Raw genomic sequence first — 26,076 nt, forward strand, 5'->3', positions numbered from 1 at the left:
AATGGGGGTACAAGAAGGGATCTATGAACAGTGATGGAGGGATATTCATACTCTGTGACATTATATGCCCAAAACATGAATAGTAACACTGAAGCAAGTCATGATAACTGCATTTAAAACAAATTTCAAATAAATAATTATAACGATAAGCTATAAAGAAAACGCCGTGGAAACTTTTCTTAGCATGAATATGATACAGATATCAGTACTTACAAAGGAATAGATGTTTGCAGATTTTTTAAAACAAGACCTCCAAGCCTCAGTGTTCTATTACTATTGTTCCAGTACTTTAATAAGTTAAATTCATATTCAGAGTGTTCATGCCAGAATTTGTCATGACTGAGATAGTAGTTTACTAAGTTGTGTAATCTTTTGTTTCTCCTTCCTTGGCTTCTCCCCACCCCCACCCCCATTTGTTTAGTTTTGACTGCTAGAATATTTCCCTATGCACTCACAGTTCTGTGAAATGCTTCTCTGTACAAATTTCCACATGGTCATATCGGTCTGATAAGTTTGCCAGTTTCATTTGTTTCTAATCCCTTTTGTAGTTGCCCTTTCTGTTTTAGTCTCTCTTGTTTTTTTCTTTAGGCCTGTTGCAAAGCTGTCGTCTTGGGAATTCCCTGAGCTCATATTCTGGGAATTTCTTTTTTGTGTGTTTTTGGTCACACCCGGCGATGCTCATGGGTTTCTCCTGGCTCTGCACTCAGGAATTACTCCTGGCGTTGCATGGGGGACTATATGGGATGCTGGGAATCGAACCCGGGTCGGCCGCATGCAAGGCAAACACTCTATCCGCTGTGCTATCGCTTCAGGCTCTCATATTCTGGGAATTTCTTGCACTTTTGTTGAGCCCTTTCTTTTTCTGGATTCCATGCCTTTCTTTTGATGTATTCATTTTGGTTTCCTCTTCGGGTATGATAGAAGAGTAGGTGGGAAATATATGTATACATATGTACATATATTTACAGTTTTTTTTTACACTTTTTAAAAAATTTTTTTACCCTCACACTTGAATCTTTGGCAGTGGAAGGACTTCAGTATTGAAAATTATTGGTCTTCAAAAGTTTGGAGGGGGCTAGAGAGATATAGTACAGCAAGTAGAGTGCTTGCCTTGCAAGTAGCTGACCCGGGTTCGATCCCCAGCATCCTATATAGTCCCCTGAGCACTGACAGAAGTAATTCCTGAGTGTATATTCAGGAGTAATCCCTTGGTACTGCCAGGTGTGGCCCAAAGACTTTAAAAAAAAAAAAGGATGGGGGCTGGAGGGCTGGAGAGATAGATCACTGGACTGAATGTATTCAGGAGGCTCAAGTTGGACCCTCAGCACCACATGTCTCCCTAAACACCACTAGGGGTGGTCCCCGAGCACCAAGCCACACACTGCTGGTTGTAACTTTACTCCCCCATAAACAACCAAGATACAAAAAAATGAAAGCTTAAATGTTTCATTGCCTGTTTTCTAGTGTTGATGTTGAAAAATTTACTTCCTAAAGTTGTCATTTGTCCCTTTGGCAGTTTTTTCAACCATTTGACCCTGTTTTAAATTTTCAGCTTAAAAGTTGAGATCCAATTAATGTGTGGCACTGCCTTCATTTCAGATGTACAACATAATGCTTATTTTCCCCTGATGTTTGGGATTAGACTTAAGGCTTCATACATACAGCTCAAGTACTATACTGCTGAGTCACATCCCTAACCCGTACATAATGAAACTTTCACGGGAGAGAAGGGAGTATGGGGTTTAAGCTCTTATTTAGCTCTGCTTGGGCTTCACCCAGGTCAGTGCTCCCAGTTTGCTCCCTGCAGTTCTGTGGAAGCACATGGTGCTGGGTTTGCTGGGCCTCCTACATGCAAAGCATGCTTACTAGCCCTTTGAACTTTATCCTCAGCTGCCATAATGATTTTTATTTGTATACATTGTATAGTTTTGTGTGTATATGTGAGTGTGGGCACATGCAGGCTGGAGATTGAACACAGTGCTCCATAGACAGCATATGACTCCCTGCCACTGCTAAAAAAAAAACCCCAGTCCTTGCTTCAACTGCCATACACTTTTCATGTATGCTCTTATTTTTTTCTTGCTATATTATAGGATCCTGCTCCCTTTTCACAAAAGCAGTATCATCTGTTCCTTCAAGGATATTTAGTTTTTTTGACATGCTTTTCTGTTTCTTGAATTGTGTTTGGTTCCTCTAGCTTTTTTGCTTTTTTTGATTTCCCTCTTTTTCTTGGCATTCTTAAGATCTGTGAAATCCTTAGCAGTTTTTTCACATTTAACAAAAAGTTCCAAAGTTAATTGAGAGCTCATTGGGCATGCACCAGCTTGGCTTAATGACTAATGAACTCCCATGTTTTTTCTCTTTTTTTTCCTGGGTAAAGGGTAAGAAGGCTTTCAGTTTCTTCAGATAAAGGTCTTTCTTGTTTTTTTTTTTTCTGTCTGTGTCTAAATAGAATAATTGAGAGAGGAAGGAATTGGCAGAAATAATGAGTTTTAGCTGGCACTCTTGTAGTTGTGCTGCATGGGGGAAGAAAGCTACAAGTCTCTCCATTCACTTTGTAAATTTTCACCCACTCTCCTGTTTCTTTCAAATCAGTATTTCACCTTTTCTGTTTCTTTGTTTGTTTTGGGGCTGTACACCACAGTGCTCAGGAGTTACTCCTGGCTCTGCCTTCAGGAAATGACTCTGATGATGCTTGAGGGATCATATGGAATGCTAAGGATAGAACCTGAGTTGGCCACATGCAAGATAGCACCCTATCAACTATACTCTCTCTGGCCCCAGTATTTTCACTTGTTTCTTTTCCTATGTAGATACCCCTGCAACTGGACTCATGATTTTGCTGAAAACTAGAAGTATCAGTCCTTAGGCAGTGGGGAATATCCAAAGGTGTTCTTCTGTCTCTCAGCACTTCCAATTTTTAAGCCTTTTCTGGAAACCGCATAGTAAGCATGATTGTTATTATTTTTTTTTCTGTAGGAATTTATATTAGTCTTTCTCCATTGTGCAAAATCATTGACTGTTTCAGTATCAGTTCTGCTTTTATATATTTTATTACAGTGTTTCCTGATCACATCAAGATGGAATTCATGTTTTTTCCCCCCTATTCTATTGCTTGCGTGTGTTTTTCAAGAAGAGAGTCTAAATTTTAGCCTTGATTTTTTCCTTTTTGTGTGATACAGGTTCAGACTCTCAACCTTTTGAGCTCCTACTTGCCATTTTAGCATATTGTGCAAGCAAATATTTCTTTTCAAAATAATCAGTATTTAGGCACTGGAGAGATAGTATAGCGGGTAGGGTATTTGTCTTGAATGTGGCAGGTTCAAACCCCAGCATCTCATATGGTCCTCAGCCTGCCAGGAGTGATTTCTGAGTGCAGAGTCAGGAGTAACCCCTGAACACCACTGACTGTGGCCCCCACTCCAAAAAAATTAGGCTTTAATTTTTCCATTAGTTTGCAAATGCTTATAAAATTTCAGCCAGCATGTACATATACATTAACAAATGAAAATCTCTCCCATTGTCATTATTGGTTTGTTTTGGATGTATGTGTCTCTTTCAAAATTTTAAGTTAGTAAAGGTAAAGGTAAAGGCCCTCCCGTTGATCGTCGATTTGCTCGAGCGGGCCCAGTAACGTCTCCATTGGAGACTTTGTTGTTACTGTGTTTGGCATATCGAATACTCTCAGTAGCTTGCCCGGCTCTCCGAGAGGGGCGGAGGAATCGAACTCGGGTCGGCCATGTTGGCCGCTTGTAAGGCGAACGCCCTACCGCTGTGCTATCGCTCCAGCCGGGTAGGGTGTTTGCCTTGCACGCAGCCGACCCGGGTTCGATTCCCTGCGTCCCATATGGTCCCCTGAGCACCACCAGGAGTAACTCCTGAGTGCAGAGCCAGGAGTAAGCCCTGTGCATCGCCAGGTGTGACCCAAAAAGCAATAAATAAAGAAAAGTCATAATGTGCCTCCTTTGTTTAAGTTAGTAAAATACATAAATTTGAACATTTTAATCATTTAAGTGTATTTAGAGTACAGTGGCATTACGTACATTCACATTATTCTGTAACTACCACCATTTACACTCAGAATGCTTTACTCTTCCAAACTAAGAGGCTATACTCAGTAGAGAACAATTTCCCATTTTGTCTTTCTTCCCCTTGTTCCTGACACCCTCGTTCATTCTGTTTTTATTCAATTTGACTACTCTTTCTCATATTTATCTTTTTTGTATAGATCTTATTTCACTTAATATGATATCTTTTCACCCAAGCTACATCATATATCTGAAGTTGCTTTTTAGGGCTCTGTAATATTCCATTACATGCATATACTGCTTTCTGTTTATCCATCCTTGATGGCTACTTGTGTCCATTATTTGGCTTTTGTAAATAAAGCTCTGTGATCATGGGTGCACAGATGTATTTTGAGTTCCTGTTTTCAGTTCTTTTGGGCATATACTCAAGTGGAAATGCTGGATCATATGGTAATTCTATTTTTGTTTTATGAGGAACTGCTACAGTGTTTTACTTAGTGGATATATCATTTTACATTCCCACCAGCTTTTGAACAAGGCATAGGTTAACTCTTTAGTATCAAAAAGATAAATAACCTAACAAAAATTAACCCTAACAACGAATTAAAGTTAACTTGTGAAATGCATTCTGGCACAGCAGCATATGAAATTAAACATTGGGGTTTGGTGGGAGAAAAAAAAATTTATTGAGTACTTGCTACGTACTGTGATATCATTATTTTTCAATTAAATCATGGAAGTTATGTTGAGCTTGCAGAGATAGCCAACGTGTAAATTGTGTCCAATTTTTTTTAGCAAATATTAACTTATTTTCATAATCATAAACAACTCTGCATTCCAGCTAGACTTGTGGGGAATAGGAAATGGGAATCACATGGAAAGCATGAGGACCAGATGAGATATAGAGCACATTGAGGGATGGGGTGGGGGTGGGGTGGGGTGGTGTTCTTCTGAGCTGAAGAAGGAAGGAATGGTCTGATGACAGAGAATCAGAGCTTTCAGACTTGCCCATATTAAAAAATTGTTATCTTCTTGCTGCTGGTCTTGCCGTTCCTGGACCCAAAGCACTCCATGGCCTCTGTGATAGTTATGCCCTCCTTCACTTTCCAAACACTGCATGCTTGCTGTCTAACCACTCAGTCTTGGCAAATGCAGATGAATAACTGGGAACTGTTGGTTGGGTCCAGTATTTGCCATGGACAAGATGCCAGGCCCCATGTGCTTCAAGATGAAATTCTCATCAGACTTCTCTCCCCATAGATGAACTTGCTGTCAGTGTCCTGGTGACGAGTAAATCTTATGTCCCACATTTACCCTGGCACGTAAATCTGGGTATAATTCTATGGAAGCAGGAATGTTTGTAACCAAATACTTTGTCCCCAGTGTTCAGAGCCTGAAAATTTTCCTTGAATTTTGCAGACAACTAATAGGACACATGACCCAAGGGTTCGCCACTGACAGTGATGTCTAAAAAGCACGCTCACTCTTATCTTTGCAGAATCTAAGCCTAACTTCAGTTAATTTTTTTTCCTTTAGACTGATAAACAGGAATAGAAAATATAAGCTTTAAAAATTGTTCTGTGGGAGCCAGAACGATAGTATAATAGTTAGGACACTTGCCTTGCATGCAGTGGATGCAGTGGACCTGAATTCAATCCCTAGCATCCTTTAAGATCCCTGGAGCCCAGAGCCATGAGTAAGTAAGCCCTGAGCACCTCCAGGTGTGGCCTAAAAATGAAATAAAGCAAAAAACACAAATTGTTCTAAGTTACTTATTTTTGGCCTAGTTTTCTATTTTAGTGTTGAGAATAGAACATAGTACTTTATGTAGGTGAAGCATGTGCTTAGTCACTTGAGCTATATCCCTGGTCTGTTGATTGATATCTTTTATTTTCCTTTAAATTTAAGTTTTGGCCTCAGCTGCAGTGTTGAGGGAGCACTCTTGGTAGTGCTTGAGGAACAATGTTGGTGGTACAAAAGAGCTGGGATTGGCTGTGTATATATAAGTATATTAATTCCTTTATTATTTGAATCCCGTTTTAAATACTTTTTTGTTTCTGTTTTTGTTATTAAGTTTTAGGTCACAAGTGGCAGTGGTCATGGCTTACTTCTGGCTCTGCAGTCAGAGATCATTCCTGGTGGACTCAGGGGACCTTGTTTGGTGCCAGTGATCAAACCAGGGTTGGCCTTGTGCAAGGCAAGCACCATTCACACTGTACTGTCATATTGACATCCTGTAAATACTTTTAAACATATAGAAAAGTTGAAAGGATATTATGATGATCCTGTACTACAGAGATTAATTATATGTGTGTGCGTGTGTGTATGTGTGTGTATGTTTGTGTGTGGTTTAAATCGTTGAAAGTAAATTATAGACATTGATACTTCATATCAAGCTCCTGGTGAGGCTTGGGGGACCATGTAGGGTACCAGGGATCAAACCTGGATTTGCCACATGCAAGATTAGCACCATGTCTGTTGTACTACCTCTTTGGCCCCCATGTATTTTTATTTGTTTCTGAGCCAAGCACTCAGCATGCTCAGGGTTTACTCCTGGTTCTGTGCTCAGGGAATCACATTGGAAATGCACAGGGGATCACATGGGATGCCAGAGATCCAACTGGGCCTGCCACATGCAAGGCAAGAACCTTACCCACTGTACTATCCATTGGCCCCTGAAGATAACAGCTTAATGTGCCTTTATTGTGTCGAGTTTTCTGTATCTACTGTGAGTTTTAAAGTTGTTTTGCTATGATGCTGTTTAACTTGATCTTTTGTTTCCTGTAAACATGAAATTAGATAAAATAGCTTGATTAAATTCAAATTAGTTTTATTTTGCCACACCCTGCTGTGCCAGGGATTGAATCTGGAGGTTCCAGTATGTAAAGCATGTACTTTAGACTTGAGTCAGCTTCCCAGCCCTTCAATGAAATAGTTTTGGTAATGGAAATGCTGTGTATTTCCATTATAGGTATTATATAATCAGAGCGAATTTTCTGGTTTACTGTGTGGGACAGTATTCTTGAAAGCACATTTGTTCATGTGGTAATTATTTTTTGTTTGTTTTGGGGCCACAGCCAGTAATGTTCAGGGCTTACTGCTGACTCTGTGCTCATGTCAATACTCATTGGACCATACGGAATGCCAGAGATTCAATCTGGGCCAGGTGCGTTCAAGGCAGGTGTCTTACCTGCTGTAGTATTGCTCCAACCCTCAGCTGGTAAAATTGATAAATTTTATATCTTAAAGGAATAACTGTTTACCATTACTGATTTTTCTCCATTGAGCATATGAAAAACAGAATTAGCAAATTCTGTTCTGTGGGTTCACTGCTGATGGTGTTGAAGACTTTGAAGTTTCTGGGATTGAACCTGGGCCTCACCTGTGCAGAGCATTTGACCCATTGACTACTCTGTGGTTCTCAGCCATCACACTTGGCAATGCTTGGGGAATCGTCTGCGGTGCCAGGAATCAAAACCCTGGTCATGTGCATGCAAGGCAAGCACCTGCCTGCTGTGCTGTTTCTTCAGTGCCTCATTTTGAATTGTGCTTTGTGTTGTGTTACAGTTTGTTAGTTAAGTAACCTAGACTTGGAACTAGGAAGGAGGCTTAGGTAAGTGGAGATAATAAAAAATAGACTTTTGGAGCTTAGGGGAAGATGGTATTAGGAAGACTGTAGAGAGGAGTGTGCATAGTATGTTCAATGTTCTGGCAATAGAACCATTTAGCTGGGATTGTTGAATTGTAGAGTTGGGAAATAAATTGGTGTAGTACTACCAAGCAAATACTACTACCTTTTGTTTGCTTGGGATAGTTGTGCAGTTTCATTCGAAGGGCAATAGCAAGGCAGGTTTTCTTTAGCAAGGGTAATAAAGAATTCAAAGTAGTGGTTTTTTTTTTAATTGAATCACGGCGGGATAGACTATTATTTTTTTTTTTCTTTTGGGGTCACCCAACAATGCTCAGGGGTTACTCCTGGCTCTGCACTCAGGAATTTCTCCTGGCAGTGCTGAGGAGACCATACGGGATGCCAGGGATCGAACTCGGGTTCGCCACATGCAAGGCAAACGCCCTACCCGCTGTACTATCACTTCGCCCCCCGGGATAGACTATTATAAAGCTTTTCATGATTGGGTTTCAGTCATACAACGTTTTAACACCCATTCATCTACTTCCCACACCAATGTCTCCTGCTTCCCTCCCACCACCCCCAAACCCCACTCTACCCCTTTGGCAGCCTGACTCTGGCAGGCACTCTCCCCCTCTTTCTCTCTCTGTCTTCTCTCTCTCTCACTCCCCCTTTTGTGCATGATATTTTGCAATACAGGTACTAAGATCATTGTGTTTGTTCAGGGAGCTCAGTATTTTTATCAGAAATGTAGAGCTAGAGTAGCTTTTTTAACTGGGTGGTAGCTTTGGGCTGTGGACGTGACTGCTGGGGCTTCCAAAAGTATAGGGAGGTGGAAGGAGCTCGCGACTCCTAAAGAAATCTGGAGATTTCAGTCACAAAATCTGCATACCTAAATTTCCAGCAGATAATTAATCTTGGTGAGGTCTGTCTGGAGACTGGTGGACTCTGGCTGGGAGCATGGCAGTGATTTTGGATTGTGGGAGCAAGCAGCTGCTGGGTGTAGCCCCCCAAAAACAAAGCAAAAGAAATAAAGAGATTTTATTATGATTATTTTGTTGTTGTTGTTTTGGGCTTTTTGGGTCACACATGGTGTTGCTCAGGGGTTTCTCCTGGCTCTGCACTCAGGGATTACTCCTGGTAGTGCTCAGGGGACCATATGGGATGCCAGGAATTGTCATAACACTGGGTCAGAGAGATAGTACACTGGAAGGCAACCAGGTCAGTGCAAGGCAAACACACTACCTGCTTTACTATTGCTCCAACACCAGAAAAGAGATTTTAAAGACAGGGCTCAGCCCTAGGGTAGGAGGTGCAGGGGCCATTACTGAAGCTGCTTGAACTGGTTGTGTGGACTTGACAGTTCTGTGCTGGGGTGGGGTGGGGTGGGATGCAAGTGGTTACTAGGGCCCTATTATGGTGTTGCTGGGTTGGGGGATGGGCATAGGGTGCCTGGATGCTCCACCACTCCGATCTCAGTCCCAGTGTCTTCTATTGCAGATCACTGTGATAGTAAAATTCTGAGATTTTAGTGATAGCTGATTGTTTTTTGTTTGTTTTGTTTTGATTTTTGTGCCATACCTAGCTGTGCTGAGGACTTATTCCTAGCTTTATGCTCTGGTTACCCCTAGCGGTTCTCATGAATTCTCATGCAGTCCTGGGCCTCTAACTGGGACATGCAAGACAAGTAAGTGCCTTATCTCCTATACTGCTAATTCGGTGTCAGTCAGTTTAATAGTTGAGGTTGCCCTCCAGTGTACTATCTCTCTGACCCAGTGTTATGTGATTGGTCCTTTGGACATGGAAAGGAGAAGACCTTGAGAGGAAGGTTGTGATTGGGTATCATGAATTATCAAGCATATTGCTTCTTGACCTCTGATTAAGAATAAATATAGTGTGAATGTCAAACAGATAGTATTTATAGGTAATTTATTGGTTTCAAAAGAAGAAAATAAGCATATGATTTAAAAATTGTGGTTATGTCTGCAGAATTGGTTTTATAAGGTAGATATGAGTCTAGTTCTCTTACAGATTCAAATTTCACTAATTATGAGACAGTAGGTAAGGTTTAAAATGTTCTTTTTTAAAAAAATTTTGATTAGTGAAACACCATGAGGTACAGTTGTAGATTTACAAATTTTTGTGCTTGGGTTTCGATTATACAATGATCCCTCCTCATCCCTCTACCAGTGCCCATTTTCCACCACCATGGATCCCAGTATCCCTCCCACACCCATCCCCCCCATCCCACCCTGCCTCTGTGGCAGGGCATTCCCTTTTGTTCTCTCTCCCCTTTTGGGTGTTGTGGTCTGCAAAAAAGGCATTGAGTGGCAATCATGTTCAGTCCATAGTCTACTTTCAACATGCATCTCCCCTCCTGGGAGGATCCTCCAAACACCCTTTATTTGGTGCTCCCTTCTCTATCTGAGCTGCCCTTTCCCCTAGAATGTCCGGCTGGCCTCTAAGCCATGGAGTAATCCTCCTGGTAGTGATCTCGGCTATTCTTGGGTATTAATCTCCTATTTTGTTACTTTATGTCCCCCAGATGAATGCAATCTTTCTGTCTATCCCTCTCTTTTTGACTCATTTCGCTTAGTATGATACTTTCCAAAATGTTCTTTTTGCAGAAGATTTGTTCTGTAATGTTCGTGTGTTTGAGGATATTTGTGTGGAGGTTACCTTTTCAATAAAAGTCGTCTTAAAGGGGACAAGGAGATGTTTCAAAGAACTTGAGTGCATGCTCTGCATTTGGCGTCCCTGAGTTTATTTTGGGCACTGCCTAATACAGCCCCAAGCACAAAAAAGATGTGTCTCCTATATTGGCAACAGCAGTGGCAGTAGTGGTTACTTGTTATGTTGCAGAGCAAATAATTTCAGATCAGTTGTTTTATAATCAACTGTTCACATCCTTTAAAGTGACCTGCCTATACTTTCTCCCACCCCTCCATTGCCTTGAAGGACCCCTCATATCTCCCACCCCTCCATTGCCTTGAAGGACCCCTCATACCACATCTCCTGCCAAGTCCCTGAAAAATCCAAGATAAGATGTAGGCTCTTCACCTCTACTCTGACTGTCAGAGTAGAACAGTCTAATTTCTTTCCTTCTCTCCTAGGCTTTTCCTCCCTTCCCTTCTTCATCCTTCCTTCCTTTGGTTCCCGTCTCCCTCATTTCTCTCTTGCTTCCGTCCTCTTTCCTTTATTTCCCATTCTTGCCCTTCCTCCCTTTCTCTCCTCTGTATCCTGGATTACTGGTCACCTCTGTGGTGGTATGGGGTACCCTAGGAACGGGCAGTCTCGCATGGTCTCCAGGGCCACACTCAACAGTGCCTGGGGACTGCACCCAGGATGCTTGGCAGACCAAATAGTGTTGGGGATAAAATAGTGACCACTGTGCTCTCTCTCTCTGGTCCCTCAATTTATTCTTATGGTGGAAGTGGTAGCTAGAGATCAAACTGTTTATTTGATTATCTCATTTTTCTGTTAATGAAATAGCATTCAATTTCCTTAATATGCACTCCAAAGCTCTGTAATTGTTCATGTCTTTTTGTTTCGTTTTGGGGCTACACCTGGAGATGCTCAGGGGTTACACCTGGCTCTGCACTCCAGGAATTACTCTGGGGGTGGGGGTGGTCAAGGGAACATGTAGGATGCTGGGAATTGAACACAGGTTGGCACTATGCAAGGCAAACACCCTACATACTGTACTATCTCTGGCCCCTGAATTGCTACTCTGTAACTTCTTCATAGTACTCCTTGCTGCATGGAATTTTTTCTACTCACTGTCCTATATTCTCTCCACATTTTTCTGTACTTCATAAATGACTATTCATCTTTAAGTAGTAGCTTTAAAAGGAGGCATTTGCTACTTATGGTACTAGCCTCTTGCTATCTCTTCCAGATCATTTTGCACGTCTTATTTACCATTTTAATGACTTGTGTGTCTTCATTGACTCAACTCTGAAATCTGGGTCTCTGCTATTCCTTTTAGATTATCCTCTATCCTCTGAGCACTCAGTATCTGTTTGGGTTAGTACAGCGGGTGGGGTTTTTGCCTTGCATGTGGCCAACCTGGGTTCGATTCCTCCATCTCTCTCAGAGAGCCTGGCACGCTCCCCATGGCGTATTCAATATTCCAAAAAACAGTAAACAACAAGTCTCACAATGGAGACGTTCCTGGTGCCCGCTCGAGCAAATCGATGAAGAACGGGAGGACAGTGCTACAGTGCTTACAGTGCTACACTATATTTGAGTCCTTTTTTTCCTGTGCAGAACAGATGCCATTATCATTAAGGAATATTTTGGCAGGTGTTTTAAAGTGAGAACAGCAGAAAGATGTGGACCAGCATCTCACAGACAATGGGCAAATTGTCACGAGTACAAGAGGCTGGCATGAGAACTGCAAAGAGATGAGTTGTGGGAATAGTAGTGGTTTAATGACCTTAAGTTGTCAGAATTATTCTGTGTACTCTGGTTTACGGAGCTTATCACTTAATATTGTACAAACAGAATATTTTATTAGTCAGAATTTTACAGTGTCTGTCATGGGATTATAAATGGAAATCTTTGTTTAGTTTGGAATTTATATTGACAAAATTTGGTGGAGCTCAAATTAGCTTTATTCCTGGAGTTTTGTTTTTGTTTTTTGCTACACTTGTGCTAATCTGGGTCTCCCATACGCATAGCATTTACTCAAGTCTGTTGAGCCATCTCATAGACTTTGTATAGTTTTTCATTTTTAAGTAGAATATATAATATGTTCTCAAACTAAGTTATAGTCTAAAAGTGGACAAAATCCTTGAATAGACATTTGCCGAAGGAAGACATACAAACAACCAATGGATATAAACATAATTGTTCCACTTCATCACAGTAGTTTTCAAATTAGTAGCACAAAATACAATTTTTATGTGTATACATGCAGGGATGTAAATATGCACACACCTATACTAGATTTACAATTTTTAAAACCTTGAACATAATTTATAATTAATTATTTTTCTTTTTGGGTCACACCCAGCAGTGCACAAGGGTTTACTCCTGGCTTTGCACTCAGGAATTACTCCTGACATTGCTCAGGGGACCATATAGCATGCTGGAAATAGAACCCGGGTCGGTCTCGTGCAAGGCTAATAATGCTCTACCTGCTGTACTATCGCTCCAGCCCCTAATTTTTTTCTTTTATAAGATTTTTATTGGTTGTTGTGAGAATTAGTACACAGACATTTCAATTTCTACAGAATTTTTTTTTGGGGGGTGGGGGGGCACCCAACCCTTAGAGGCTTAGGAGTTACTCCTGTCTCTGACTCAGGGGACCAAATAAAATTGCATTTTTGTTGGCCACCTGCAGTCAAGCACTGTGCCTGCTGTTCTCTTTCTCTCTCTCTCTCTCTCTCTCTCTCTCTCTCTCCCTCCCTCCCTCCCCACCCCCCCTTTGGCCCTCCCACTTAGACAACCCTTGGAATCTTTATACACACACACATATATATATTTGCATCAAATTTATTGGTATTTAACATGGTATGAGTTATGTCCTGGTATTTTATTTTATTTGGGGAAGTTGTATTTTCCAGATTATTGTTGGTATGAAACAAGGCCTTCCTCCCACATAATAATTTGGTATATAATTTCATAATAGTGAATGATATATCATTTATGATGAGTAACAGGTTAATCTCAGTAAAAGACTTTGTAATATTTAGGAAGTGGTTTATGATACTTCCAGCATTGTGTCGGTGTTTTGGGGAGTAATGGTGGTGGGGTGTGTGCTGGATCCCACCCAGTGGAGCTCAAAGCTACTCCCAGCTCTGTCCTCGGGTTTCTATCAGCAGTGTTTAGGGAATCATGATGTTGGGGTCTTGCCAGGTTGACTTCTTGGCATGTTTCTTTTTAACCCCTGTGTGTGTGTGTACCCTGGCTCTGTGTTGGTCTTTGAAACCCTACATCTCTTTCAGCAGAGTATAACTATTAAACTTCAAACATTTTCAGTACTTAGATGTTCTGGTAGGTAAATGGTCAGTTTTAGTCAAGCTGGGATTTAATTTGTCTATCAACAAAGCCTGAACTGTTTCTACTGTATTATAATATATTTACATCTTCTTAATCCTAGCTACCTCAGACTTTCCTATTTCAACCTTCTTTTTTGTTTTTTTTGTGTTTTTTTTTTTTTTTGGTTGCGAACATGATATCCAAAGCAACCTGCCTATTCCTGAATAGTAAGAGAGATTATTGTTACACAATTTGTACTTCCTCATAATTTCTTCAGACCGAAACATTTTTGGGCAAAACATGGGATATTGTTTCTGTCTGAGTCACTGAACTAATTTTCCCCCTCTATTAAAAGAAATGTAGATTCACAGAACATTAGACATGAAAGGCCCTTTAGAGATCAGTTAGTATAAACCTTTGATTTCATAAGTAGCTGGAGGTTAAGTATAAGTCATAGAAGTAGAAGCTTCTTAACTCTCCCTTAGTTCATCAGTAATTCAGTCCTCTAAATCCTGGTGTTTAGTTGACCAGATCTATACATGTTTTTTTAAATCCTATGGTTCTTAAGTGTTAATTTGTGTGATTATGTCCAGTCACCCTTTCAGTGGTTTCAGTCCATATGGATGGGCAAACAGCTCCAGAGGAGGAGGAAGTACCATCTGCTTTATTGGCCGGTCAATTCTTAAACTGTTGGTCAGTAGGGAAGGCAAGAGTTTTCTTTCCAGGTTCTGGAGCCCATTTATAATAATTCATTCCCTTGTATGTAACTATTTCCTGGGGAAGACGTGATGCAGAAGAGTTAGAAGTAGTTCTTAAATGTTCAGGTTTTAATTAGGGGCCTACCTCTAATTAGTTAAATATTGTAAAACATTTATAGTTTAAGTGATTCTAATATTTATAGGTTTTCTGTTGTAAATCTTGGCATAAGCCCGTTTTAACTAGAAACTAGGGGCATCTTTTAAGAGTTGAGTCACATATTCAGTTTCTGTGCCTGGGAAAATAAATGCTTTGGGTTCAAGCATTTTTCTACGTGAAGTGAGAGTGAGAGTAGGTAAGATCTTAGTTTTCTGAGAAAAAACGAGGACTGGAAACCTTTCTGGCACTGCCTCCTCATTCAATACTATCTTAACTATTTTTCTCTTGTCATTCCTGCACTATGTCCTGTCTATTTCTATAGCCTTATAAAAGCATTTGAGTGTACATCAATTATTTCTCTGATTTGTTCTCTACTCATTTTCTTATGTAAATTTAACATTTATTTCTTGCTAAGGCAGGGCAGTGTTCCCAAAATGAGTGATACCATTCCTCACCAGAATGACCCAGGGAGCTTTGGTGTGGTCTCTGTCTCTGTCTCTCTCTCTCTCTCACTATCTCTCACTCTCTTGCTCTGCTTGCTCGCTCTCCCTCCCTCCCTCCCACCCACCCTTCCGCCCTCCTCCTGACATGGGGTAGAGGGTGGCTGGGTGCTTTCTGATCATAATTTTGTTTCTGAAGAGGGCAGTAGTCTGGGAACATCTGGACTAGGGGATGCTTAGCACTGTTTGAGGAAAGCAAAGAGGATAGATGCTTATATTTATTATTACTGCTAGAAAAATGAAATTTAATTGAGGAGAGTTGTGTTGTAAGAGACAGTAGCTTTTCTTTCTTTTAAAAAAAAAGTTGACTGTTGACCTTTAGATTATCGCCACAAATGAGTTGGGGTGGCATGACATAAACTGGGGGCAGATCAGTAGTAACTAATCATACTGGAGAGCACAGGAAGGAAACAGGATCGGAAGGGACAATGAAAAAAATGCTGCAACTTTTTAGATTTTTGTCTCTATTGCTAGTTTGTTTTCTTTCTAATCCTTCTCTTGTGCCCACTCAAAATTTTAATCATATTTCGCACAATTTATGTGAAAAACACTTTTAAATTCCATAGAAGATAACAAAGGTGCATTCGGAAAGGGTAACTGTAAAATAATTTATAATCCAGCAGTATATCTAGAGAAATCACACAAAGAATTAAAATTCAGATCATATTAGAGGAGACAATTATTTTTATTTTTTATTTTATTTCCCCCTCTTTTTATTGATTCACTGTAAGGTACAGTAACAGAGCTTTCATGTTTGAACTTTGATCATACAATCATCAAACACACATCCCTTCACCAATGCACATTTTCCACCACCAAAGTCCCAGTATTCTCCTGTCCCCCCTCCCCCATTCCACACCTACCCCTGCCTGTGTGGCAGACTGTTTGCACCATAATCTCTTTCTCTACTTTTGTTACCTTCGATATTTGAGCCCAGTCCCACCATCACTCATACCTGCCAAAAATGCAATGCTAGACAATGTGTTTTGTGTTGCTTGTTGTGAATACAATATAATACTGCACTAGCCGCAAGAGTGGCCGGTCGCTCTAGGAATTCTAAAATTTTAATAATTAGGGTCCGGAGAGATCACTGCAGCAAGTTGCTCGGGTTTGTGTGTCTCTGGATCATGGCCGTTGGTAGCTTAAGTAGATGGTGGCTGTGTGTGGGCGTCATCTCAAGAGTCCTGTGGAGGTGGGGGCAGGAGGAGGAGGACCGACTTCTACCCTTTCCGTGAGGCCTGGCATTTGCCCCCATTGCCACCCGTTCCAGGGGCTTTTTGCTGAGTTCTAGAAGATGGCAGCCACCCAGATTCCTAGAGGGCAGGCGGAGGCAATTATTTTTAATTGTAGGGATCAAGAGTATTTAATAAAAGATGAGTTTCAGCTATATCCTGCAGAAAGTGCAGGATATTGGTAGGTGAGTTGACATGGGTTAAGGCTTGCTAGGTGTAAGGTACTTCAGTAATACTGAATCATTTTTGAGTCCTGTGTACATGTTAAGTTGTAGAAGGGATGATCAAAAAATAAGTTTGGATGAAAAAAATTACTGGTATATTGTGGAAATTTTCTTCTCGGGTAAGGTTAGTATGTTTAAACTGGAAGAGAGTGGCATGGTAAACTGCTTGTGAATTGGTGGAGAGGAATGAAAGATATGGTGGCTGTGGAAAGGGAAAAGAAGAGAGATGAATGTATTTCACTGGAACAATGAACTGGACCAAATAAAGCATGTTACTTAATGTTAGGAGAAAACTGAAGAAACAAGTATTATAATATTTGTTGAAAATTAAAAAAAAATTGGCATCTTGGAGAATTTTAAATTACTGAATTCCAATTACTTGGAATTTCCAAATTCATTGGAAATTAGGAGAATTTAAATTTTATATAAAAGATGTTAAATTTGATGTGAAATATGGTGGTAGAGGTATGGAACTGGCAGAGAGGCTAGGTTTGGGGATCAATTTGGGAATTCATCTTAAGGAGTTAAATTCAGAAGCTGGAGTGATAGTACATACAGTGGGAAGCTCGTTCACCTTGCGTGCTGCAAACCTGGTTCAATCTTTTGTGTCTTATTTTGGCCTCCCAGTACCGCCAGGAGTAATTTCTTGGTGCAGAGCCAGGGGTAACACTTGAACATCACTGGGTGTGACCCAGAAAGGTGATTTTGGGGGGACCATGTGGGCTGCTGGGAATCAAACCCAGGTCAACTGCATGCAAGGCAAACACCCTAACAGTTGTACTATTGCTCTGGTCCTTGAGTTGCATTTTTAGAAGCATATAGAGAAGAGGAGACAATCTATGATACATTTTAGGTCAAACATAGCATTTCTGGATGATAGAGGAGTACTGAGGTTAGTATAGTGCAGTTTGAAAACTCAGGGTGAGGTTATTTTAAATTTATATATATATTTAACTTTTTTATTGAATCACTGAGATACACCCTTACAAAGCTGTTCATGATTGGGTTTCCGTCATACAGTATTCCAACACCCATCCCTCCACCAGTGTACATTTCCCAGCATCAGTGTCCCCAGTCCCCCCAGCTCCTGATGCATCTATGGCAGATGCGCTCTCTCTCTCTCTCTCTCTCTCTCTCTCTCTCTCTCTCTCTCCCCCTCTCCCCCCCTCCCTTCTTCCCCCTTGGGCATTGTGGTTTGCAATACTGATACTGAAAAATATGGAACGCCTCACGAATTTGCATGTCATCCTTGCACAGGGGCCTTGCTAATCTTCTCTGTATTGTTCCAATTTTAGTATACGTGCTACTGAAGCAAGCACTAGGGTGAAGTTTTAAGGGAGAGTCCAATAATGTTTGTTGCAATAAGTACCAGGCTGAGCAGGCTCTGGCTTCCAATAGTCTGATTAAGCCTGATGAATAGTGTGATAAGTCTCTTCATTTACTGGATATACATATGAATGTACATTCCTTTTATAGAATCTTTGATTTATTTTTTAAATTTACATTTTAGTCTTTTTTTTTTCAATGACAAGGAGAAAAGTTGATAATTGTTAATTAATAATTAATACAAAAAAGGTAAGGTCCTACATATCCAATAGAGTTTCTACTGTTCAGCATTGGAAGAAAGTTTTGAGAAGACTTTGAATATTATAGTTAATTTTTCTGTTTTATAATTTTCCAAGGTTTACATATTTATCTACATGAAAAAATATTCCTTATATAACTTCTTCACAAAGTCTTTATCATATTTCTATTGGCATTAATGACAGTTCCTGTCACTGTCTGGGCATTTGAGCCGTGCCAGATTCTGTCATCTCTCTGGACATAGGGCCCAACAGCTGAAGATCACCGGGGCCCAGCCAAGGCCATGCTGAGAGCACTCTCCACACACTTGGATGAGCCTCACGCATAAAAGAACTGGCAGAGGAACCCAGGTGTGTGGGACCCGGGACTGAGATCTCCAAGCCTGCACGGTTTGGGACTGGACCTGCGAGTAACTAGACAGTTACACCCACCAACTGCCGTGTAACTCCAACAACGGCCAGGATCCAGAGATCATCACACTCAGCTCCTGGGAGAGAACAAGGCAGAGTCTCCTACCCTGTGCCTGACTGTCTCCACCAGGGCCCAACAGCTGAAGACCACCGGGGCCCAGCCAAGGCCATGCTGGGACCACTCTCCACACACTTGGATGAGCCTCACGCATAAAAGAACTGGCAGAGGAACCCAGGTGTGTGGGACCCGGGGCTGAGATCTCCAAGCCTGCACGGTTTGGGACTGGACCTGCCAGTAACTAGACAGTTACACCCACCAACTGCCGTGTAACTCCAACAACGTGTAACTCCAACAATGGCCAGGATCCAGAGATTATCACACTCAGCTCCCGGAAGCATTCGCGGCCGCGCGACATCTTATCATCTCATTCCTACTTTGGACAAACTGGCAGGCTACCAAATTTAACCTGCCCACACGGCAGAGTCTGGCAAACTCCCCGTGGTATACCCAATATGCCAAATACCAGTAACAATGATGGGTCTCATTCTCCTAACCCTGAAAAAGCCTTGAATATGGCACTTTTAAAAAAAATCTCAGGGCTAGGACGAAGAAGACATTACTGGCACCTGCTCTAGGCAATCGACGAACAACAGGGTGGTCGTGATTGTGATCGCGATTAATGACCCTAAAATAATTTTGCTGATTTTACCTATCTGAAGCGATAGCACAGCGGGTAGGGCGTTCGCCTTACAAGCGGCCAACATGGCCGACCCGAGTTCGATTCCTCCGCCCCTCCTGGAGAGCCCGGCAAGCTACCGAGAGTATTCGATATGCCAGACACAGTAACAACAAAGTCTCCAATGGAGACGTTACTGGGCCCGCTCGAGCAAATCGACGATCAACGGGAGGACCTCTAGCCACCTATCTGAAACTATACTAGAAATCTGCTTTAGTACTATGCTCAGGGATCCCAAAAAATTAACATCATCAACACTATTCTCTTCATTACCCAAGAAGTCTATATCACATCCCAGTTTAGTCAACCAACTATCACATATCCATTCATTTAGAATGTATTTACAGAGTAGATCCTATTTCGTGCGAATATATCCTTAGACACTGGAAGACTAGACAGTCTTGGTCCTCGGAGAGAATTGTCTACCAAAATTTTAAGAAGTAAATAAAATTGCTATTTTTGAGAAGGGCCAAGCAAGTGATGCACAATTCTGAAAAATAATAGTAGGATACTTTGGTTTAATGTAGCAGGCTGCCCTTAGAAAGTAAAAATTATCCTGAATCCCAGTAGAATTTCAGAAGTCAGTCAGACAAATAATACGCAATTCTAAGTATATGCATTGTGTCATCAAGCTGGGAACACCAAGTAAAGGGTGTGTTTGGAGGACTCGCTCACTATGTGAAATGCGCACTGAAAGTAGACCACAGACCGAACACGATGGCCACCCAATACCTCCATTGCAAACCACAACACCCCAAAGGAAAGAGAGAGCAAAAGGGACTGCCCTGCCACAGAGTTGGGGCAGGGCGGAGGGGTGGTGGGGGGATGGGAGGGCTACTGGGTTCATTGGTGGTGGAGAATGGGCACTGGTGGAGGGATGAGTACTCGATCATTGTATAACTGAAACCCAGGCATGAAAGTTTGCAAGTCCACAAGTGTACCTCATGGTGTTTCACCACCAACAAAAAAATAGTCAGCCCTTAAAGCCAAAAAAAAAAAAAAAAAAGAAGCTGGGGTCTTGGTTTACTCTTTTTAAATCTTTGTCTTCAAAGATGTAGCCTTCAAATTGCCAAGCTGCAATCAAGATTTTTGAAATAGAAAAAGGAAAAAAAAAACCCACCACAATATTGAATTAAGGCCCCTATTGTCTGAAGGAAGCTGTGAGAATGCAAAGGAAAAGGCAGTCAATAAGAGCAAAATAGTCAGGAAAGACTCAAGGAAATGTAACTTGGGTTCAGATTTTTTTTTAAATTTTATTTAATTTATATGTTTTTTTTTTCTTTTTTTATTAGTGAAACACCATGAGGTACAGTTATAGGCTTACAAATTTTGTGCTTGGGTTTCAGTTATACAATGATCAAGTGTCCATCCCTCCACCAGTGCCCGTCATCCATCACCACGGGTCCCAGCATCTCCCCCCACCCCTCATCCCTTTTAAGCCAGTTAGAAAGACAGTTTGCAGGACCCAGGGATGGCTTAGTGGCAAAGTGTCTGTCTTGCAAGTGCCTTGCAAGTTTGGTTCCTGGCTCTGTTCCACCCAATCTGACAGTGTGGCACTGGCATTTGAGATCCCTAACTCCTCAACTAAATGTGTCTACACTGCAACCATGTGTGTGACTTCCAACATTTCAACATCAACAACCAAAAAAAAAAAAAAAGGAAAGGAGGAGCAGAGAGTTAGGTCATTTGATTGAGTGCATGTTTTGCATGTACATGGCCTAGGTTCAATCCCCAGCACCTTATGGTTACCTACATGAGAAGGAGTCCCAACCACAGAGCTGGGAGTAGCCTCTGAGTACCATCAGGTGGGGTGGACCCCCGCCATTTTAGCCTTTTCACTCCTCTGTCTTTTCTTTTTTCTTTCTTCCTGCTTATTTTCAGATCTCATTTCAGCCATACTTCCTCCTGACAGGGGGAGAATTATACGGGAGATTAGTGTTGCTCAGACCAGTTTATTTCATGAACTGCAGTCATATAGTTGAAATTATGACACATAGCCAAACAAAGCAGGGATATTGTGGTAGCATGAAATCCATTTGAGGTTATGGTAAGAAAATGTAATTTAACCCTAAGCTTTGGCATGAAATTCTACCAATTTTTTCGAAGTACCGCCAGTGAAATTTGTGTGTGTTTAATATTAGAGCACCATGATTTACAAAGTTATTCGTATTTTGGTTTTAGAATTATTATGTTCCAGCAACCAATCCCAGCTCCTGTGTCTTGTTTTTCCACCAGGGAATCAGGGTAATTTTGATATTCCCCCCAGCCCCCCTCTTTTTGGGCCCACACACTTGAGAAACACTAGAAGAACCTGGGGAGGCCCAAATTCTGTCCCATTTTAATGGGGGCAGGGGGTAACTCCCAGCATTCTGAAAAATCTACTATCCCACTCTCCTGAGTGGGGTATACAACTCTGACTTTTAAGTTCCCAGTAACCAGAACATTTGTTCTCCTACTCACCTTTGTTAGTGAGGGTCCACTGACGTAGTCCTTACCTTTAGTTGCCCACCAGTTGGTGGTTCAGGCCCCACGCACAGGGACGCCAGCTGTGAGTTTCAAGAGAACGGTGCAGGGGCACATGGGACTCAGTGTTCCATGACTAAGAACCATTCCCCTGGCCGGTCCATAGCCACTGATGGATGAAGGACTGGGGAATAGAGAAACAGGAATAGGGCCCCAGGCTGGTTGGTAGTCAGTGTATTTCTCTCTCCTCCCCAGCATAGTTCAATCTCTCCCCTTACTGTAGTTGTAGTTTTGATTGTAGTCCCAGTCATCATAGTTCCATCATCCTCGGCTCCTCCTAGTCCTCTTCTAGTCTAATCTTTCTATGTCCTTGTAGACCTCAAAGTCCTCTACTCCTTTTACCCCTTACAGTGTAGTTATATAAAAATCATGAAGAGTGGGGGTACACATAGATGGGGGTGAACATTGTCATAACAACAAAGGTAAAACCACTTCTTTAGGGGAAATTCTAGGAGATTAACTGAAGGACAAAATTTCATCTAAGGGTTCAACACTCCAGATTACTAGGAGATCCATTCAAGGGCAGGATTCCACCTATGGTGTATTGCTTTCTCCTTTCCTCAGCTAGTAATCCATTTAAACAATCATAGTGAATTTACTTGTTATAATATTTCTAGTCATTTTGCATGAACACAGGAAGAGATCTATCAATCTTAAAGGTTGGCTCTTCCTGGGGACATGTCCCTATATATCCCAGACTACAGTCCTCAGACCAGGTTAATTTTTCCTAATCCCAGCAGGGTCCTTATTCAGTTACTTCTTTTTGGGTCATGACAGTTTGTTCCATGACCGTGCTTTTCACTTATGGTGCTTAGCTTGTCCTCTCTCGATGCCAGGGTAGTTTACAACTTGCTCTGGGTCCATCCAGTGCCTTCATCGGAACCTGCTTTTGGAGTGCTAGGAACTAAGGGCACCTGAGGCTTAAGTCAAGAAAATATGGATGCCCAGGAGTAAATATTTTGGAGTCAATAAACTTCCATGGTACAAAGCATACCATGAACTGTCTTCCTGTGTCTATACAAAAAGGACATTGCTAAACCATGCAGGTTACATAAAGGAAAGAGAAAAGCAATATAGAATTATTAGTGCTTGATGGAATTGTGTGCCTCGAGGGCACTGTGGGCTGGAGCGATAGCACAGTGGTAGGGCATTTGCCTTGCACGCAGCGAATATGGCCGACCCGAGTTCGATTCCTCCGCCCCTCTCGGAGAGACCGGCAAGCTACCGAGAGTATCTCACCTGCACAGCAGAGCCTGGCAAGCTACCCGTGATGTATTCGATATGCCAAAACACAGGAACAACTAGACTCACGATGGAGACGTTACTGGGCCTGCTCGAGCAAATCGAAGAACAACGGGAGGACCGTGACCGTGACCGAGGGCACTGTTGTGGGAGTAACTCAATAAGCCTAAGCTCCCTGCAGGAGGAGCAAGGGCAACCCAGTGTTATCCAACACCATATGGTCCCCCAAGCACCACCAGGAGCAATTCTTGAGTGCAGAGTCAGGAGTAACCTCTGAGCATCGCAGTGTGTGACGCAAAAATCAAAATAAATGAATAAAATAAGCGCATTAAAATAAACTGTTTAAGTACTACATTGAAGTGAGTGTGAGCTCTGTTCATTGCAACATCAAAGGGAAGGGAATGGGGAAAATGCTTTTTCTACTATATGTAGAATGAATTGTCTTTGCTGAGAATCTGGCTTTTTGTCTAGGAGGTTTTAAGTATGAGGTGGGAGGTAATTGCAATTATGTTGTCACTCTCTCTCCTTATTACCTCTAATGCTATTGTTTTTATTTCTACAGATATTTTTCTTAAAATGTCTATGCCTTCTGTTTACTTTTACATGAAATATTTGATATCTTACCTAAGGCAAACTCCTGTTACTCTCTTTTTGGGTTATGAAATTAATAAGCTTTTATTGCAAAAACTTAGGAACTTTTTGTCACTTAAAAATTATGACGTTGACTGCAGTTAGTTGTAAGGGTATGCCTTACCTGTGTGAAGCCTTGAATTTGATTATCTGGTACAATGTAAAAAAGTTTTTTAGTATCCAGGAAGATAGCCAAAGGACTGGATGCATGTAGGACCCTGGGTTTAATCTCTGGCACTGCATGGTCCCATGAGTACTATTGGGAGTATAGCCCCTGAGAACTGTTTCATGTGTAGCACCAGGTATGGCCCCTAAACAAAACAAAACAAAATGTTTTTAGTAACTTGCACTATTAGTCTGAAAATGATTATGTTTTGTGATGTTAATTGGTTTATATAATATTTATTTTTATATGAGCACTAAAGTTTTATTGTTGTGGTTTATGCTACATAGCACTGGATGGGAATATATAGCTGCTGTCTGTTTTTGCAAAAACTGAGTCATATACTTACAAGTTAATTTTTCTAATGTAAATTTTGGTTTAACAATGTTGTAAAAGTTTAATGGCAATTAAATTAGCACTTAGGTTAGTGAATAAGGGTAATTGTAAGAGAAATGCTGAGACATTTTAGGTGACTGTTTTGTGCTTTTAAACGATTTTTTTTTATAAAAATACATACTTTGGAAATACCAGCTTATATATGTACCTAAATTCCTGCAATGTCGGGTAACGTATTAGCCATTAGATGATTTTATGTACTTAAAATATAGAGAAGAGTAGTAAACTGTTCTGAAATGCAACGAGTTCTTCTGATTTGATTTAAATCTTTTGTCCTATTGGCTGATCTGAGTATTGGCATTTTTAAAAAAGTACTTTTTCAGTTTGATAGGTGAAAATGTTTGAATTTGCATTTGGGGGTGGGTGGGTATCGCCCCACTATGCCTGCGGCTACTTACTACTCTGACCACATGTAGTTCTGGGATTGAACTGACGCAGGGCAGGTGCCTTAATGCCTATACTGTCTCTCTGGTCCTGAATTTGTATTCTTGTTATTAATGATAAAAAGTTTAATATGTATATTAAGCACAGAGATTTAATTTTGGGGAATTATCTGCTTAAGTATTCTAGACCAGAGCTTCTTAACTTGTGACTTCTTACCAGAGACTTTGTCTGTCTTCCAGGCCACACCCAGTGGTACTCAGTGCTTAGGGTACAATATGTGGTACCTGGATTCTAATCAGGGTTGTGGCTGCAGCCCTGTCAGCCAAGACCTTATCTTTATAGTGTCACTCTGTTCCCATCACCTGAGATGTTATGTTACCCCAGAATTGCTGGTATATGAAATAGGTAATTTATAATGAGCTTTTTAAGGGCAAGTAGTATTTTATTGTTTTAAAATTCTTCTTTACATCTTATGTTGCTGGCTGCATAATAATTTGGTTGGACAAACAAAAATAGGACATTAAATAATTTTGAAAACTGGAAAATACAGTTTCGAATTCAGATAAATCTGCCCTAGAGTTTTTGTGCCTTGTGTTTTATTTAATTAGATTGTATGTTTGGTTTTGGGTACATCCTTCTGTGCTTCAGTTTTACTCCAGCTCTGTGCTCAGAGATCACTGCTGGTGGACTTGGAGATCATACAGGATGTTGGGGATTGAACTTGAGTTGGCCATGTGCAAGGCAAGTGGCCTACCCACTGTACTATCTTTCTGGTCCCATGCACTTTATTTTAATGTTACAGTATCTTTAGATAGTCACATCAGTGGTATCTTTTTCAAACAGTGTAAATGTAAGGGAATTAACATTAACAGAAATCACACTCTGAGTAGACATTTTATACCTTTCTTCATTTAGTTCTTAGTAGTAATCTATGAGAAAGCTATCAACCACCAGTATTTGGAAATTGAATAATTTTTCCAGTGAGATGTCATTAGTCCAGATATAACCCATTTCAAAGAAGGTACTTTCCCTGTTATAATTTACTGGTTTGATTTTAGTGTTTTTAGGTCATTTGAGGTAATATGATATTAGTTGATAGGATGCAAAAGAATAATCTTTAGAACAGAATATATAATGATAGCCTTTGGCAGTTCATGTCATGTATGTTATATGTCTAATACATAAAAGGATTTTTAGAAGTATTTCCCTAAAGTTGATGGGCTGGCTTGCTCTTTCACGCCTATGTTCTCCCATGAACACAAATCTCTCTTCCTCTGCTTTTTCCACTTGAGAAGCCTGTGTTCTCACTTCAACATGTATTCTTCTCTTTTTCTCTCTCCATGTTGAAATTTTATTCAGTAAAGAATCTTGCTTCACTAAAAAAAAAAAAAAAAAAAAGGAAAAGTTGATGGGCCAGAGAGATATAGTACTAGGGTTAAAGACACTTGCCTGGCATGTTACCGAACTGGATTTGAACCTGCATCTGAACCCATGAACCCCAACAAGTGTATTCCCTGAGCATAGATTCAGGAGAAGCCCTGCTTGGTATACCCCA

The 26,076-nt window shown here is 41.0% G+C and overlaps 1 protein-coding gene and 1 non-coding gene across 3 annotated transcripts in view; one reads left to right on the forward strand and one right to left on the reverse strand.

Annotated features, from left to right (window-relative positions):
* RSBN1L (round spermatid basic protein 1 like) overlaps window positions 1-26,076 on the forward strand; it is a 64,726-nt gene that overhangs the window by 6,754 nt on the left and 31,896 nt on the right. The window lies entirely within an intron of this gene.
* LOC130027826 (U6 spliceosomal RNA) lies at window positions 17,665-17,771 on the reverse strand. The gene has a single exon (XR_008793053.1). It is a non-coding gene; the product is annotated as a U6 spliceosomal RNA (small nuclear RNA).

This window comes from Sorex fumeus, unplaced genomic scaffold, assembly GCF_029834395.1.
Source record: "Sorex fumeus unplaced genomic scaffold, SorFum_2.1 ptg000037l, whole genome shotgun sequence".
In the NCBI taxonomy this organism is placed as follows: domain Eukaryota; kingdom Metazoa; phylum Chordata; class Mammalia; order Eulipotyphla; family Soricidae; genus Sorex; species Sorex fumeus.